This window comes from Aphelocoma coerulescens, chromosome 3 (assembly GCF_041296385.1).
Source record: "Aphelocoma coerulescens isolate FSJ_1873_10779 chromosome 3, UR_Acoe_1.0, whole genome shotgun sequence".
Classification (NCBI taxonomy): Eukaryota; Metazoa; Chordata; class Aves; order Passeriformes; family Corvidae; genus Aphelocoma; species Aphelocoma coerulescens.
The window spans coordinates 12,455,200-12,472,531 of NC_091016.1; the positions used below are offsets into that span (position 1 = coordinate 12,455,200).

At 42.8% G+C, this 17,332-nt stretch overlaps 1 long non-coding RNA gene across 2 annotated transcripts; it reads right to left on the minus strand.

Moving 5' to 3' along the window:
* Positions 1-7,190: 7,190 nt before the first annotated feature.
* Positions 7,191-17,103, minus strand: LOC138107132 (uncharacterized). Of its 2 annotated transcripts, XR_011149252.1 has the most exons (4): positions 16,937-17,103; positions 14,690-14,830; positions 8,256-8,356; positions 7,191-7,361 (listed from the first exon to the last, which is right to left on the minus strand). It is a non-coding gene; the product is annotated as an uncharacterized lncRNA (long non-coding RNA). The 2 variants fall into 2 exon arrangements; XR_011149251.1 differs by lacking the exon at positions 7,191-7,361 and having other exon boundaries at positions 7,841-8,356.
* Between the last annotated feature and the right edge of the window lie 229 nt (positions 17,104-17,332).

Genomic DNA, 17,332 nt, shown 5'->3' on the forward strand with positions numbered 1-17,332 from the left:
TATGAGCTTTAATTAACTGTATGCTCACAACTGGAGGGAGCAGGGAGTGATAGTTTCCCTTGGATTGCTCTTGCAGATGTGGATTCTCTGATGTCTACAGACAGTTGAGTTCATCCCATTGCCACTGGGGAAGGCAGGCATGGTTGCCTTGGTTGTCTGTCTCCATGAAGGGGGAATATCTGACCAGTTTGATTGCAGTCACACAATGAATTTAAATGTGTGTTGATGCAGGCGTACGCCCACACGCCCACACACCCGCATGGATCGTGATGAGCACCCAGCCCCAACAGCCTTTAGAAACCCAGATAAAAATAATGTTACCTTAGAAAACTTATGCTGTGTGTGAGTGAGATGACTGCAGGGCTCCCACTACCTCCTGAGAGGGGCTGTGATTTCAGCTTCAACTAAGGAACTTGCCAAGAAGCTGTGACACAGCCATTGCAGGCTGTCTACACTACAGCCCACAGTTCATGGTCAGCATAAAAGCCGGTCAAATAACATTTATCAGAGTGTTCACTTGGCCTATGCCCCACATTCTGAATAACTTGTTTACAGATTACTTTTTTCCCAAGATGACAGGCTAAATGCAGGACTTACTAATATAATTCTCAAAAGCAGTCCTTTGTCAGGTCTTGGGAGAAAGTTTGAAGTCAAGTGCCAGGTTTCTCAGCAGAGCAGTGTCTGCGGTCCCAACCAGCCATGTACTGGGGGAGCACACAGCCGTGTGCCAAAACATCTGCTCATAGCATCTCCTTGCAGACGTGGGCTCCATCATGTCAGGTAAGAGATATCCCAGGACTTGAGGTCATGTGTTGGATCTTCTTGCTCCTCCAAAAGGGAAGGACATGGGTGAGCCTCTTCTGTTAATCTACCTGTGCTTGGTGGAGCAAGGATGGAGGACAAGTCATGCGGGCTCACATAAAACTGCATTTTTCAAATGAGTAGTATCTTTTTTTTTCAGGAGAATGACAACCCTGGTTACCTCAAGGCTGATGCACTCTTGGAAAGTGAAATATTTATGGTAATAGTGATGGCAGAGGAGAGGAAATCTCTTTTGTAAGAAAACATGGTGCATAAACACACACCATAGCTCAGGCCACATCTTCATTTCACCCATAAGAAGTTTGTGCAACTGCAGAAAAGCACAGGTTTTTCTCCTGCCCCCCCAAAGAAACATAATCTATAGTTTATATCGGATGGTTTATGGGAGTTTTGGAATATCCAACAAGGTTCATGTGATGTGTCATAAGGTAAAGCCTGTTCATTGGTGATTTACAAGCAGTGTGTGCTGGTGTTACTGTAATTTATAGACCACAGATGGTCATGGGGTGCCCCTGCTGACTTGTAGCTGAATAAGAAGCTGAGCCTTGTGTGTCATCTGCTGCAGGTACCTCTGGCTCACTTCCCCAGATTAGTGCTCATCGAGATCTGCCCTCAAACCCAGAGGGTCCCAAGACCTTTCCCTTGCAAGCTGGGGCTATTTCAGGAGGGGAAAGGATACAAATGATTAAGGCTGGGGAAAAAAACCCTAAGCCTATCAGAATGACACTAAAGGAAAATTGCTTTTTACAATAATAACTTCCCTTCTCAAGGCTGGTACTTCACTTGATGGGATTTTGTCACCTGTTAAATGGAAAATGAAGAATGTCAGTCACCCCTTTCATAAACCAGTCTAAGACAAACATCTCCTCTGCAAAAATTTCTGTATATTCTTAGATCTCCCTTGTAATAACCCTTAGGATAGATCCTATCTTTGTTGTCATCATTTTACCCTTTTATGTAATACTCTTCAACTATGTTTTACTATGACTTTTTTTCAAGTTTACCTGTCTTTTCTTCTTTAAACCTTATCAAATAATTTTGTGTTTATTCCGGCTCCTCTTTCTGATTCCCCAGGACTTTGGTCCCGGTGGGTGCATGAGGCAGAGGGAGAACCTGACTGGCTGCACATCTCACCCAAATCTTTGGGAGATTTACTGTCTTTGGCCAGGGGATTGGGCCCCTTTTCACTTTTAATTTCTCTGGTTGACAAAGTTCATCACGTCACCTCATATTTCTCCCAGACGTGTTTTTGTCTTGCTGCGTGTGGCCTTGTCCTGCCCGCAGAAATACCACGGTGGTCTCCGTCAGGATCCAGCAGCCTTCGGAGGAACGTGCCAGATCCAGGGACGCCTGGTGCTTGGCTTGCCCGCTGCAGCGAGGTCATGCATTTTAACAAGGCACTGCAGATCCCCTTTTTAAAGGGCATTGATTATGTTTTGTTAAAATGGGCTTTGAACTCAGCTGACCCTGTGCCGGTAGGACACTTCAGGGCTTTTTTTCTGCCTGGACCACACTTGACACCTGTTGGCAAACACAGCTGCAAATGCTGCTGAGAGAAGCCTGCATCCGAGCTCAAAACTGAGTGGCTCAATTTTTTCCCAGTAGTAAAGACATAAGAGAATTTGGTGGCTTCTCTAGTTAATAAAGAGAGAAAAAAAACCCAAATTTGTTTTTCTTTATCAAGATGAGGGAAAAAAGCACCCTATAGACAAAAGAAGCAGAAGGAAAGCTGTAATGGAAATAAAATTGACAGCCTCTCAAAACTCAGGTGGCACTTTCCTTTTCCAGTTAATTACAGTTTTAATTACATGGCTTCTTGTGACTCCTTGATACCTAATAAACTAGACTCTGTGGGGCGGCAAAGTTGAGTTTTGCTTGAACTGCAGGTGTAAGGCTCAGTATGAAACATAAATCAACTTCTTAAACATGTTCCCATGGTGTGTTCAGGCTTTTTCTTCCTATTTGCATGTAAAAATCACATCTTTTCACCATTGTTGGGTAAAAAAAAAAGAAAAATATTGAAGCTACAATGCAGAGAGTATTACCTTTGTGTCTTTGGATATAAAATCCCCTTTTATAGGGGAAAAAAAGAGAGTCTTTTATTTTTTTAACCCCAGATATGACAAATTTTAAAGGAGTGATGCATTACCTACATAGACGCTCTCTCATTAACCTTTTTTTTGCAGGGGGTTGGGTGCATAAGATCGAAGAGGAAAGGTCTTTGGCAGGATGAAAGCAAGGGGACATCAGTATGTGGAAATAAAGAAATATTCAGCCCATAGGAGCTCTGTTTTCCAAACCTCTCCTGAAGGTTTGGAAAACAGAGTGTCTGTTTATTCTTTGTGTATTATGCCATGGAAATGTGTTCTCCAGTCAGGCTCAAGCATGTGCCATATATTACCTCTGAGCGGGGTAACACACTGATGACCTGTAGCAGCAAAAAGCTGGAGACAAATACAGTCCAAAAGTTCACATTGGTCTCAATCCCATGGGATCTGATAGGTCACAAGTCTGTGGCAGGAAAATCTACTGTCAAGATGGTCAGTGGAGATTTCAGTGGAAGATTTGCCCATCTTCCCTCTTCCTCAAACCAAACAAAATTGTTTTAAAAAATCGGGGGATGGGGAAAAGTGGGAGGAAGAAAACAGACAGTAGAGCTTCACATATGGCATTTGGATGGTGTAAAATATGAGCAGAAAGGTTAATGTGTGGGACATGAGTGTATCAACAAGTCCTTCTTAACCTATAAGACTGGGAAGGGCTTTTTTTTACTGTCTTGTTAGTTTTAACTTCAGCTTGTGATTTGTCTGTTGAAGCACTGGTTTTAAATGAGTGCAAAAAAAGGTGTATTTATTATGAGTGAAGAAGAAGAGCTCTGGGAAATAGGTGCCTGGGTAGCAGTTTTCCCCCCAGTAGGGGGAAGAGCCCAAACAGGAAAAATCAAAATGTCCTGCTTGCCTTTCAACAAACATATTTATTTCTGTTGTATTCTGCCGTTGCTCATTACCTGAAGCAGCACTGTCCATGGCTGGAGCAAGTGTGGTGAAGTCAGCAGAAGGTCTTGCTTGCTCCTCCAAGGGCTTCATGAGCATCGTTCCTGATACCCACCTACCTCCCCCATGGTACATCCCAGCCTCAGACCCTGTTCCCTGAAAACCACTGACATCTCACTGATGCCCACAGTGTTCAGGGCCACCTGAGGCAACGTCCTATATAAAAATGTTATATGACTTGGACAAAGCAGGCAGATATCAGCGTTAACTTCAATAGAAATCTTGCCTGAAAGGCAGTCTTCCTGCAGACTAGACTTGTCTGGTGCCATTTCACCTTGATGTCCTGTGGATGACTATTCTTGGTTGTTTATTATTGTTGTTGTTTTTGTTGTTCTTGTTAAAGATCATAATTTATTCCCCCCCCCCCCAGTCTGGCTACCTGCTCTTTTTTGCAACTGCATATGCTTACCTGAACAACTCCACTTCCAAATAACAGGTTTCTCTCAGATTAATATTCTGAGTGTTCAATCCCTTGGGTATAAATACCTTGTACTCTTGTGGTCTGTTTGTGCGCAGTGTTTGGGCAGTCCACAGCAAAAATGTGGGGACCTGGACCATGGTCTGCAATTTCTGTAAGTTATGTGGTGTAAGGGAAATAAAAACCCAACCCAACAGCCAAGAGAGAATTTTCAAGATGAGAAAAAGAATTCCTCCTACCTTCCTCCCAAATAGCGTGTTTCATCATCTTTTTCAATTAGTCTTGGTTTTATTTTTGAAACCACACAAAGAGGCAAATATACTGTTTCATATAGTTTCATATATGGTTTTTCAGAGTGGGAAAGGCAAGGTAAAATTAAGCAAGCTAGAGAAAAGGAAGGAGAGTGGGGAAGGAGAGGAACAGAAGTTTAAAAAATAAAGAAGTTTTAAAAAAATTTAACTCCAGAAAGGTTTTATTCAGAGCTGTGTCTCTCACATCGTGCTGGGATGGGGTGTGTGAGGCATCAGAGCAACAGCAAGGAATACAAGCTCATGTTGGGGAGAAATCTCACATGCCTATGGCTCAGCAGAGGGATGGACTAAGTGGAGAAACGGCGATGGAAGAAGCAGCAGCATCATGAATGTCTGTCATCCTACCACTCCAAGTGGTGTGGAATGTGAGAATAAAGAGGAGAAAAAAGTCAAATATGCAAAAACTCTTTTCAACAAAAAAATAAAGCAAAACTTTCCAGCTGAAGCAGAATATAATTTTGTTTGCTTCTAAATGCTTCCAGTGGAAGTTTTTGAATGAGGAAGAAAAAAACAAACATGCATGAGGTGGGGAAGAGGCCACTTGTTTCTGTGTGTATTAAGTTGCCTGTACCTGGCTGGTTGAGAGCATAAATGGTGTGAGTGACTGCAGAAAGCTGCAGCATTGAGTTGGAGAAAGTGCAAAAAGATGTTAAGGACCATCCTAAAGTGAATACATCCCTGCAGGATGGCTGGTCCCATCATGGAAGGGGAGGGTGGTGACACAGGAACAGCAGTGTTGCGTGCATTTAACCAGATGCCACCAACCCATTTGGCAATGTGGTCTGATGTCTTTCAAGGCAGTTCCAACTTGGAAAAGTCTTGAAAAGTTTTCAAATGTCATTTTTATGGTCTGCTGAAACACAAATATCCATTTTTCATTCCACAGAGAAAGTTTATGTGGAGGAAGGCAGGTGAGAAGCAGCCACCCTCAGACCCAGCCGCCTGGTTCCTGCGTCTGAGCTGGGCAAAGGAAGCGTTGCAGAGTGGGGACTGTATTTCTTCCCCAGTTGTTGGCAAGCTGTGCTTTAATAACGGCATAACAGACAGTGCATGAAGGAATATTAGCTGCAAAAATGGGAAGGAAGCTTGGAAGAGGGTTTCTCTCTAAACTTGGGAACCCAGTGCACATCTGTCCAAACGAACCTGAGGACAGAAGAGTCTGGGTGCTAGAGATCGTACCCTTGCTTGAGGCACCACCACCGAGGAGGAGTGGACTTAGCTGGGGAGGGTTTTTTTCAGAGCTGGGCACCCCACTCCATACTGGGATGGGGTGCATGAGGCATCAGTGCAGTAGTAAGGGATGCAGGCTCATGCTGGGGAGAAATCATGTGCGGCCATGGCTTGGCAAGAGGAGGGAGGGAACAGGGAACCAGTGATGGAAGAAGCAGCAGCATTCTCATGGTGGCTGCAAGACCATGCCTTAGTATGAGCAGTCACAAGTACCCAAAGCTGCTGCACTGGACTCCCAAGCATATTGCTCATGTCCTGGTGCTCCTACCCATGGTAAACATTGCAGATCCAGCACTTTAGGGGATCTATTATTTTCTGGTTAAACAAGTCTATCTCTTGTTTTAACCAGCTTAGCTTTTTTTGAGCTGGTCCCTCATAAATTCAGTCCAAGCTCAGCTGAACAATCCTGGTTTTTAACTTTTAGGAGGAACATGACTTATGATTTACTAGATAGCTATGTCGAGCTTAATGTAATAAAAGTCCAACCTATGTGATGTGTATGGGCTACTGTATTATAAATATTTAATAAGTTATATGGAAAAAAAGAAAGTATAGGAGTTACAGCAATCATATTAAAGCAACTAAGTAAATGTAAAGAAGGTTAAAGTGTCTAACTCTATATGGCATAAAGGCTAAAGCAAACCAGATCTGTTTTCTAGATACTTTTTCCATGTACAGCTGTAACTGGGCTGCATAGAAATAAAGCAAGTACTTAAAGACAGGCAAAGTAAAAAAAAAAAGAGATCTAAAGCATTTGGTTGGCATTGATAGCAATCATTTCGAAAAGCCCTGGAACATTTAAAGAGAATTAGAAAGGATTTTGCTGGAATCAAAGGGAGAGCACTTTCCATGGCTGGGTGTGTATTTGGGTATCTGCAAACTGATTAAATCAGAGTGAACAGAACAGCCTTGATCATCCAGGACTTTTAAAACAGAAGAAAGGGGTTTTCCAGTTCAGGCACTTTTTTTCTCACTCACGCATCTTATGGTTTTCATTCTTACTTGATGGTAAAGTAACATTTATTTTGGCACAGAGACTTGCAGAGAGCTCTGAAAGGCCCTGCAGGTCAAGCAGCTACAGAGTGCACCAAACCCACAGGGGTGAGCAAACCTGGAAATATTTAGGCTTAGGGGTCTTTTTTTTCTTCCATCCTAACCTAAGTTTTGTTCTTAAAGACAAAGTGGATATCTTCACACTTCACTGCAATATCCATTATGAGGCAGACAGGGCTCCTGCCTTTGCACCTTGCTACATGCCATTCCTTTGGCAGCACCAATTCCATAACCACCTTTCCTGCTGCACAGGCCAGAAGAGATTTTCGTGAGGACTTTGCTATTGCTGGTGACTTACCCTTGGTATCAGCCAAGTGGAGAGAGTGGGATCAAGCCTCCTTAAATCCCTGGCTTTCCCTCTCCTCTTTCACATTGGTGGTGTTGGTGGTCTTGGCTCTTTGCTCTGGTCCCCCTGGTCATCTGGGAGGGAGCTGGGATAGTGCCTTGTTTAATCAACATGTGACAAGTGTATTTCTGTTTGTGAAAAGAGAACAGAGGGGAGTGAGGCAAAATATTAGAGTCAGACTTAAGGCTGATGCCAAAGAGTGTATCTTCTCCCCAACCTCCACTCTTCCCACATCCACTTTGGCTTGTGAAGTCTGCTGAAAACAATTTCCTCTTTCTCTTTTTTCCTTTTCCTTCTTTCTTTTTTTTTTTTTTTTTTTTTTTTTTTTTTTAAAGCCTTCTCCTGGCTTAGGCAATGGATTTGTCCAGCAGGAAGTGTGGGAGAAGGGAAGAGTGGACTGTGGGAAAGGGGAGTGGGAGGGAGACCCTCCCCTCATGCAAGGGCTCACATTGGTGGGGCTGTTCCCATCACCCCACTCCTTGCTCCTCCCACACAGCCATGGATAGAGGAGGGCAAAACAGGGAGTGGGATGAAATCAATAGAATTATGAGCTCCGGGTGTGGGGAGAGCTGGGGGTGGTGGGGTGAGATGTTTTCCCCTTGGGTCCCAGTATGTATTTGATAGAAATTTTAAAGCTGGAAATTAGGGGCAAGCATGGGATGGATGTACTGCAAATCCAATGAGAACAGACAAATGGAACAGGCAAAGTGAAAATGAAATTACATTCATCTCCTGCTTTTCTACCACCTCAGTCTTGTCAAATTCAGTAAACAAGCATACAGGGTAACCTAGCCCCCGACAGAGGTGGCAAGAGCCTTTCCTTTCCATTTGATGGAAAGCTTAAGCTGTTTTTAGGTCAGGGAATGGATCTTCTTGTAATTTTCCTTAATGATATTTGGAAGTCATGCACAGAATCTCCAGCACCCAGAACTGTTACATTTTTAAAACCTTATGTGGATTCCCACTGTAACCCATGGAAGAGGAAAGAATCCCTCGTGGACTTCAGGGGGATGCTGTGTTACCTGGAGGAGCGTTTCCCAGCTCGTGCCCGGGGTATGGAGGACACTTGGCCACACAGCTTCTTCCATAAGCGTGACTCAGCTCCAACCTGCCATCCAGCAGCCTGGTTTTATGGAAAATCAGGGGTAAGAAAACTCACTTCATGGTGCTGACAGAAAGCAAATAGCAGTGCAGAGAGGGCTGATTCATCTATTAAAATAGGCACCTTTTTCTTTGCAGACCACCTTTTCCTCTAATTTTTGCAGTATTTTTCCTGCTACAATTAACATCCTAAACAACATTAACCCACCTCCCTGCTACCAACAGAGACGCTTTACAGTGCTATGGAGAACTATTTTGAAGGTACAAATCACTTGACCTAAAGACTCTCCCTGGAGTGTCAGTGCTGTGTGCTACATTTTCACTCTGCCAAACTCTTTATTTAGCACATGCTAAAGAACATTTAACATTTAAAGATCCCCTCTGTACATCCTCTAAATGTCTCCATTCTTTGCTTGTAGATTAATATGTCTTCTGTGAAAATGAGATAATTGATTACAGAGCTGTATTATTTACAAATGAAGTGTTGTTCATGTATTGACCTTTCATTTCTATAGCTCAATACTAGTCCTTGTACAGCATTTTTAATTAGTGAAATGGTTACAGAATTACGAGAAAAGATCTTCTGTAGATGCTTTTAATAAAAGGAAATTTAAAGAAGACTTGCACATTTAAAACTGCAAAACATATTTCTACACCCCAAATCTCTGTTTTGAAAGAGAAAGAAACCTCTTCCTTCCAAAGGCATAAGTGGTAATGCGGGCTGAAGGGGATGATCAATACACACAAGTGAGTGTTTGCCCTTCACCCTGCTCCAGTAGTTCTTCTCCACCAGGGGATTCATTTCAGCACAATCTCCTTGAGCAACCAGCAAAGCCCATGTGAGCATTTCAAGATGAATGACACTGATAAAGTCAGGGGACATGGGCATATTCACAGAAGCAAAGTTCCCAAAATCAGTGGCTATGGGGCACCAAATGCCATTGTCAAAGGTGCTAGAAATGCCAAAGTGGCAAAAAAACTAGCAAATTCATCCTCCTGAAGCAGGACAGGGCCACCTGACCTGTAGAGCCACGCTGGATTAAATAATCATGCACCCACAGCCCGGATGGATAAAGTAGGCAGCCCCATCCCTGGCCATGGTATTGCACTCAACAGCTGTGAGCTCCGGATGTCTCAAACCCAGCTGAGAGAGAGATAAAGTGTAAGGAAGCAGGAAGAAATTATGAAATATGGCATAAATACAGTTCACAGGAGTTTGAGGTTTAAAAAATATCCTGCTTGGGAAGGGGAAGGATACCCTGTGAGAGACACCAACAGGCTTGGGAAAGCTTTGGATTTCAAGAATAACCAAGATAAACTTCTCCAGACGTGAGTTTGACTTAGTCTTCGTATAAATGCTTTGGTCTGTTTGTGTCTGGTTTAGTTTGGCCTCTTAAATGAGTACTGTTTCTAGTCAAGGCAGTGATTGGGATGGGGAAGAAGCATGCTGGAGGCAGGCAGCTCCATGGTGTGCAAGACAAGCCACTCAAGCTGCTCCTTTCAGGCGGCTGATCAAAGGCAGAGGTGCTCACAACACACAGGGAGCATAAACCATTGCAATGTTTTAATTTCCACTAATAGAGTCAGACAAACAACAACAACAAAAATTATCTAAATTTAGCCAGACAGTCTGCTTCTAATAAAACTCCAAACAGGCAGAGCTCAGGTTGATTCCACCATCCTTCCCCAGGAGAGTGAAGGAGGATTTTCCTCATGGACTTCAATATATTCAGACTCATGAATAAAAATATATGAAACCTAAAGCAAATCATTTAATTTCTCAGTAACAATGATGCTAGTTACAGCTATAAAACAAATCTTGTAACTGCAGAAGAGGGGTTTTTAAAATCTTTTTATTAATTCAACAGCAGCGTATTAAAAATGTCTGTCATTACAAGTCTGGAGAAAAGTATTAGGTTCGAATAAGGTCATTGAGGAAGGATAGAGGAACGTAAGGGAGGAAAGGCTTTAAGCGTGCTTTCAGCATCCTGTGGATACAGAAAAATAGCACAAATCAGTCTTCAGAGGGTCTGTTTTGAGGGATCTTCACCCCAATACACATGATCCCACCTGTAACATCCACTGAACTGATGAGAAAAACCTCACACTATCATCTTTCAGCGCTCTTTGGGAAATGCGACTTGCTGCTTTGACAGCTGAATTGTTTGCAACCTGTGCTTTATCTGAGGCATCTCAGGCACCATTTTCTTGTTAAGGGGCTGGTCATGTTCCCTGCTAAGTATCATCATCTTCTGGCCTAGTGCTGATCCCCTGTTCTTACTGAGCAGTCACTGCTGCTCAGTAAAATTAGGCATATATTCAAAGTAGCTGAAACAATTCTGCTGTTTGTGGCCAGGTCTACCACACAAGGTAAATCATACATCTATGACACAAACCATGGTATAATTTTGCAGAAGGTGGCAGCAATCTTTGGGCAACCCCAGCTTGTGGCTGTGCCCATGTCTGTGCAGAAAAGTCCCTAACCAGGGCCCGTCCACCTCACATGATCAAATTTTTAGCCTTCCTCACATCTGAAAATAGCAGGGTGGGGGTGTGCTGCTTCTTGAACACAATATATCCCATACATCCAGCTTTCTGGGCTAAGCAGGATGCGGGGACCTCTCAGATGTGGAGCCAATAGGGAGCACTCTGGCTACCTGGGATTTTATAAATCTTTCAGCTATCAGTCTTTCAGAGCTCCAAATGCAAAATCCAGCAGCCCGGGATATCATGTGGATTTATGACTTGGGATTTATGAACTGGTCTGGATAAAATAAGAACTGCCTGACTTTTTCTCTTTCTTTTTTTGAGAAAAAAATAATAAAAAAATGAAAGATTCTTCTTTCCCTTTTCAAAGCTTTTTGTTTATACAAATGTGGATGTCTTGTATATATTCAATTATTTTGATTTTTCTTCTTATCTGTGTGCTTTCTGGGGCTGGAAGAAGAACAGAGAACAAGCAATGCTGCTCTCACAAGGTTTCCTGCCTGACAGGAATCTCCTGAAGAATCAGGGTTTTGGGGCACTCCCAGCCCTTCTCCCAAAGTTAGGAAAGGTGCTGATAAATGTTTAAGAAGGTTTCTGGATATTTCCAAGCAGTGGGGTACCTCCTCACCATACTGCTGCCCCAGCTCTCACCCACTTTCATCACTTTTTTCCTTAAATAATTTTGCAGCTCATTTTATTTTTCATTTGATGCACGCTGAGTTTTTGTTTTAGGTGCATATGCATGCAGACATATATGTACACAATCACACATCTATTACAGCTGCATAAACATACACACGTATGTTTATGAGGGAGCATCATGGATGGTTTGTATCAAGGTTGGACTAGATGATCTTTGAGGTCTTTTCCAACCTTAATGATTCTATAATTCCATGATTCTATTAATTCTTTTATTAAAAACCAATACAGACTATCTGGTTTTTGTTACTAGTGAACTGTATATATTTTGCTTGAGAGCCCATCCCAAAGGAATTTCTAGTCTTATCTGTAACTTGTGACCTTCCTTTCAATAATTTTCATCTTACAAAAAAAGAAGAGATGGTATTTACCTTGGTCAGGAGGAAAACATGTCAGATATATTTTTGTCCTCTCTTCTGATTGACCCTTTCATACCTCTGTTCACAGTTTCTGAATAATTTTCTTCCCACAATCCTTGAATTCTGTTCGTTCTTTTATGGAACAAGATATCCCTTAGGAAAAAGCAACCTAGTAAATAGCTCCAGTCTTTCAACCTCCCACCTTCCCCATCCCCTTGGGCACAGTATTCACATCCTAGCACTGCCAGACCTTGCCAACACCTCCACCCCAGGTTGCTGAAACCTTTGCACGCACTGTTCACCTCCTCACACCTCAAGCTGGCACCACGTAGACGCTGGTACTGCTGTGTTTAACCTCCACATGAGACCTGTACACACCAGTAAATATCTCCTCAGGCTTCTGACAACCTCTTCAGCAGGGAAGGGGCTGTACAGGGAGAAAAGGCCAGGGAGGGCACATGAGGAAGGGTGCTCTCACCCCTTCTCCTGGTGATGCCCCAGCCACAGAGGCAATGCCACACCAGCACTAGGGGAGTGGGGATGATGCTCCTGGAGCAGCTTCGTTTTGTTCTGCCCATGAAGAACAAGCTTTTACATCACCTTTGGTGCCTGAATAACCTAAGGTGGGGGTGTTTATCCCACCGAGGAATTAAAATCATCCAAACAAAACCTCCCAGCCCCTATCCTGTGACACACGGCATGGAAATGCAACAGACAGTCTAAGAAATGTCAGCAACTGACTCTTTGTGGATCTGAAGGAAAATGTGTTGTTTTGTTTCTAATTACCACACATTCAGAGTGGAGTTTTTTTAAGCATGTCTTGCAGCCCAGGAATAAATTGATTTGGAGCTTTTTTTTTTAATAAAATCAAGGAGCCCAAATTGTGTCTCAGAGGTAGATATAAATTGCTGCTTTAAAAAAAAAGAACTCAAAACTTATATTGGTTTTAAATTATTCCATGTGAATTTTCCAATTTCCATCTCTTTTTCAGCTCAGAAGTTATGTGGTGAGCATCCAGGTTTGGGATGGGGAGGTCAGGAGAGTACTCCCTGCCTTAGCACCTCCCTAACCTCAGCTTTGGTTAAGAAAGTTTGCTGAGAATTTCATGTGAATTAATGAAATTTAATGAGCAGTGAGGAAGGTAGTGTTTGGAAATATGTCCTTCCTGTTTTCACCCCACTCAGCATCTGTATCCCTGTATCTGGTGTCTCAGTTATCCACTGCAGTTCCCATTCAGGCACTGGAGACATTTTGGGGGCAGAGTGGGGGGGAGAATAATTTTTCTCCTCTGCAGGCCTTTTTCTGTCCACTTTTCGCATCACTGGAAGCTGGAGAAGAACAGGTGGCTCTTGTTTTGACACCAGGGATGTGGTACCCACACCAGAGCAGCTGTGAGCTGGAGCTGGGGAGGGCAGTGGACCAACAGTTGTCTCCTGGGGACATCCCAAATCTCTCACCCCTCTCCCTGCAGCACCCAACACTAGCAAAACCCACCACACACTGATTGTGTGCCAAAAGCATCTTCACTTGGCTGCTTGGTCCTGGTACATGGCTCCTGCTCTCCCCCAGTCCCAGTACCATCTCTGCATGGTCCATTTAAAATTATCTCTCCATCAGAGAGCGAGGGAGGGGGCTGGGGGCAGGCTCTGGTGCAAGGCACTAAGTGTCTGGACCCTGCTAAGTTCAAAGGCAGCCTCCCTCCCACCCCAAGGAGGGATGTAGCCGGCCGGAGGATGGCTGGAGGCCACACAGACGGGAAGGTATGTAACAATCCATTTATCACTTTGCAAATATTAGTGCTGCTTGCATTTGCTGCAGCAATATTTCTTCTTGGAAATTGGTGAAGTGAGTAATAACAATGTTATTTATTCTAAGACCTTGGAACTGAGAAGCAATAACAGGGGGACTGTTCCCTTGAAAGCTTCAGAGGTGCAGGAAATAAAATGGGGGGTGGGAGGTGGGGGGGACGATGGGAAATAGACCAACAAAGATCTGGAGGAGAGAAAGCCATCGAAACGTTGTGTTTAATTTCTATGCCCCAAGGGTAATAAAATGCTTTTTGTAATGATTTATGTATAAACAAGGTGGGGTGGGAAGAAGGGTGAACATTTTGGATTCATCTCTGGCTGGAACATCCTGCAAGGTAGCAGGGCATGCACCTTGGGTTCACGGTCTAGCAAAGAACCTCCTTCGCCAGAGGAGACCAGAGTCTCCTTGTTCTCTTCTTTCTTTTTTTTTTCTTCTCCCCCCCTTCCCTTTCCATCCCTTATCTGAATATATAAGGCTGCCCTTTGCTCAGATTTATGGGTTGGGGCAGCACTGTGTGTATTTACAGTCTCCTGACCTGCAGACCTACAGCTGAACAAGAGCAGGAGGAAACCAGGGCCTGTTCCATAAACAGAGACAGATACGTGGGGGAGGCAGCAGGAATTGTGAGCAGCACTTAACATTTTTAACTATTTGGCCAAGCCAAGGAATCAGTGATTAGATTAGAAGGAAAGAAAAATGAGAACTGGGATTAAAGATTCCTGAATCTGGGAAGGTGGGGGAAAAGGACAGCAACAACCAACAGAGGCCCCAGGTTTGGCATAGGGAGAAATTAAAAGTTATTGGGCTGTTATAAAATGTTTTCCAGGGCAAAGGGAAGAAATGAAAGCAAATCTCCAAAGCGTTTTAATCAAGTGGAGCTTTCCTTGGGTAGAGCCAAACAGCGCTTTTCAAGTCTGATTACCTTTTGAGGAGGTAGATTACTTAGTCTGTGTTTATTCAGGTACTAATTGTCTCAGATTAAGTCAAAAAAACCCCCTTACTCGATGATAATAAATAGTTCTTAGGTCCGTATCTATCCATTGGTTTGTCGGCAGAAATTCAGTGCAGATGAGAAAATATTTCAAAGGGGCCAGAGCATTACTCAACTTCTCAGAGGCAAAGGCAGCAAAAGTGGCAACAACCTGGAAAATAAATATATGAAATGCAACGTATGTAGAGGTCACAATATAGCATAAGTATATCAACATGATGAACAGCTTTGATGAAAATGGTAAACAAAACCACCCTCTCTTCCTGTGGCTTGTTTTACATTGCAATAAACCACTGACTCTATAACCTATCAGAACATGCTGAGATTTTATGCATCATTTCCAACTACTATTTGAACATTTGGTTTAGAGTAGTCATGAACCATAATTAATGGGATTTTTTTGTGTGTGTGTCCTGATAAAAAGCAAGCTTTATTGTATTTTATTACCTGTTGGTCCAAAGCTCCATATAGATGATGTAAATTCATTGTAGGTTTTAGGCTGGGGAAAAAGAGGAGGTGGGGGTTTTGCACATGACTATGATGAATTAACGTTTACATTTCTAATCAAACCCAGAGGTTTTGCTTGAGATGCCCAGTCCAAATTTTCTTTGCTCCTGTGAGCGAGTTGGTAACAATGGGACACAGAGATTTTGGCCCAGCTCAGCCTACCAGGAGGAAAGGGGAAAAAAACCCCAACAACCCAGGAACCACAAAGACCATGGAGATGAATGGCTCTATTTTATGAGCCATAAAAGTTTTATTCATCTTGACACCGAAACAGGTTTAGGCAGCGAGTTGACACGCCTTAAATAAATAAGTGGAATTAATTCCCCAGCTCTTGAAACAATAGCAGCATGCCCATAACGCTGAGAGCTGCCCCGTTGTTTCCCGTTGCTGCTCGATATTGATATTATTTGTGGGTTGTTTTTTTTTTCCTCTGGGGCCTGGTTTCTCCACTTCAGATTCTTCCCCTGTTTTATTAGAGGTTGAAAAAGGTTCAAGACCTGGTTGTACCACTGCTCCCACCGACAGCTAAAGAACCAGTTTGGCGTCTGGTTTGTCTGTTGTTTTACTGCTGACCTTCAAATCAACTTTCCCCTCTGACCCCAGGAGGCATCTATCATGACAAGAGGCTGTTTAACACAAATGGTGCCCATTTATAGGGGAAGAGAGTCAGAAGATTTCCTTGGTTGTTGGGTTTTTTGTTTTCTTTTTTTTTTTTTAATGAAGAATTTGGTTTTTCACCCCTCTTTTCTCAGTCACCACAGGTGAAATCCCTCCTAGCAGCTGGCTTATGAAATAATGCAAGGGGAGGCCTTAATGAGCTGAAAGCACCCTCAGCTGGAGATAAATATATGCAAATGAGATGCACAAACAAAGGAGCCCGGACAGAGAAATATCTGCAATTCCAGCAAAATGCTGCCTGCAGCTAGAAGATGAACAGCTTTGATAAAATGGTAACAAAAAGCACCTTTTTCTCCTCCAGCTTGTTTTACATTGCAATAGAGCATTGTTATTGTAACCCATTGGAGCATGCAGAGGTTTTTCTGCCGCTTCAAAAAAAAAAAGAAAACCTGTTTAAACATTTGTTTTTAAGGCATTCACAGGCTATGAGCAATGTGATAGCTTGGAGTTTTTTGGTGGCTTGGGGTGGGTTCTTTTGGGGGTGTCAGTTTGGCCATGGTGGGTATTTTGGGCGTGTCTTTTTTTTAAGCTGTTTTAAAATATATATATTTTAATATATATTTTACCTGTTGGTCTGTCTCTGACTCGGGTTGCTGATGATTTTGGTCATGATGTTTTGCAAGGGGGAAGATGGGGTGGGGGTGGCTGTTGGTTCTTGAAAAAAAGTCCAAGTTTTGCTTTCAAATTTGGAGGGAAAATCCAAGTTGACAAGTAGTAAGAAGCAGCTCGGGGCCGGGGGGAGAAGAGTGGAAAAAATCCAGACTTGAACATTCACCAAGCAGCACCCAAACAGGCAGCTTTAATGAAAGCAATCAAGCCTCGGAGCTAATTCAAAGACAGACATCTAACACGCTGATTTTAATAAGCTTTTAAAAGGCAATCTCTAACTTTTAAAAGTCGCTCTTTTTAATTTAATTGGGGTTTTTTTTTGGTTTATATATTGCCAAAACAAACACAGTCACTAAAATATGTTTTCAATATGTATAAGTAGCATATCTAGACAATGTTTTAAATTAGCCCCGTATTTTGAGGGGAGGGGGAGAGGGTGGAAGAAGGAAAGAAGGAGGCTTACTTGGGATGAGTCGAAGACATTTTCCAGGGGTCATCATGTCAAAATAATACCTTTATCTTCTCATCCTTGCCTTTATGAATCCTCCTGTGTGAACGTATGGATGCCTCTTTACCTAAAGGCTTCTTCAGAAAACAACCCCGACCGATCGTCTCTCAGAGATAGGCAAATCTGCCTTTCTAAAAGGCAGAGGAGAAAAAGGCAGAGAAAATGCAGTGCTGTTTAACTTTTAACCTTATGATATCATTAAATAGATCATTATGGATTTATAAACGGAGGGTAAACACTATAAAGTTTAGAGGGCCTTTTACTCCAGGCACTAACCACAATTTTTATATCTGGCAAGAAGAAGAAAAATAGACTTACCTTTAAGGGAAAAAATCCCCCTCTTTCTTTGGC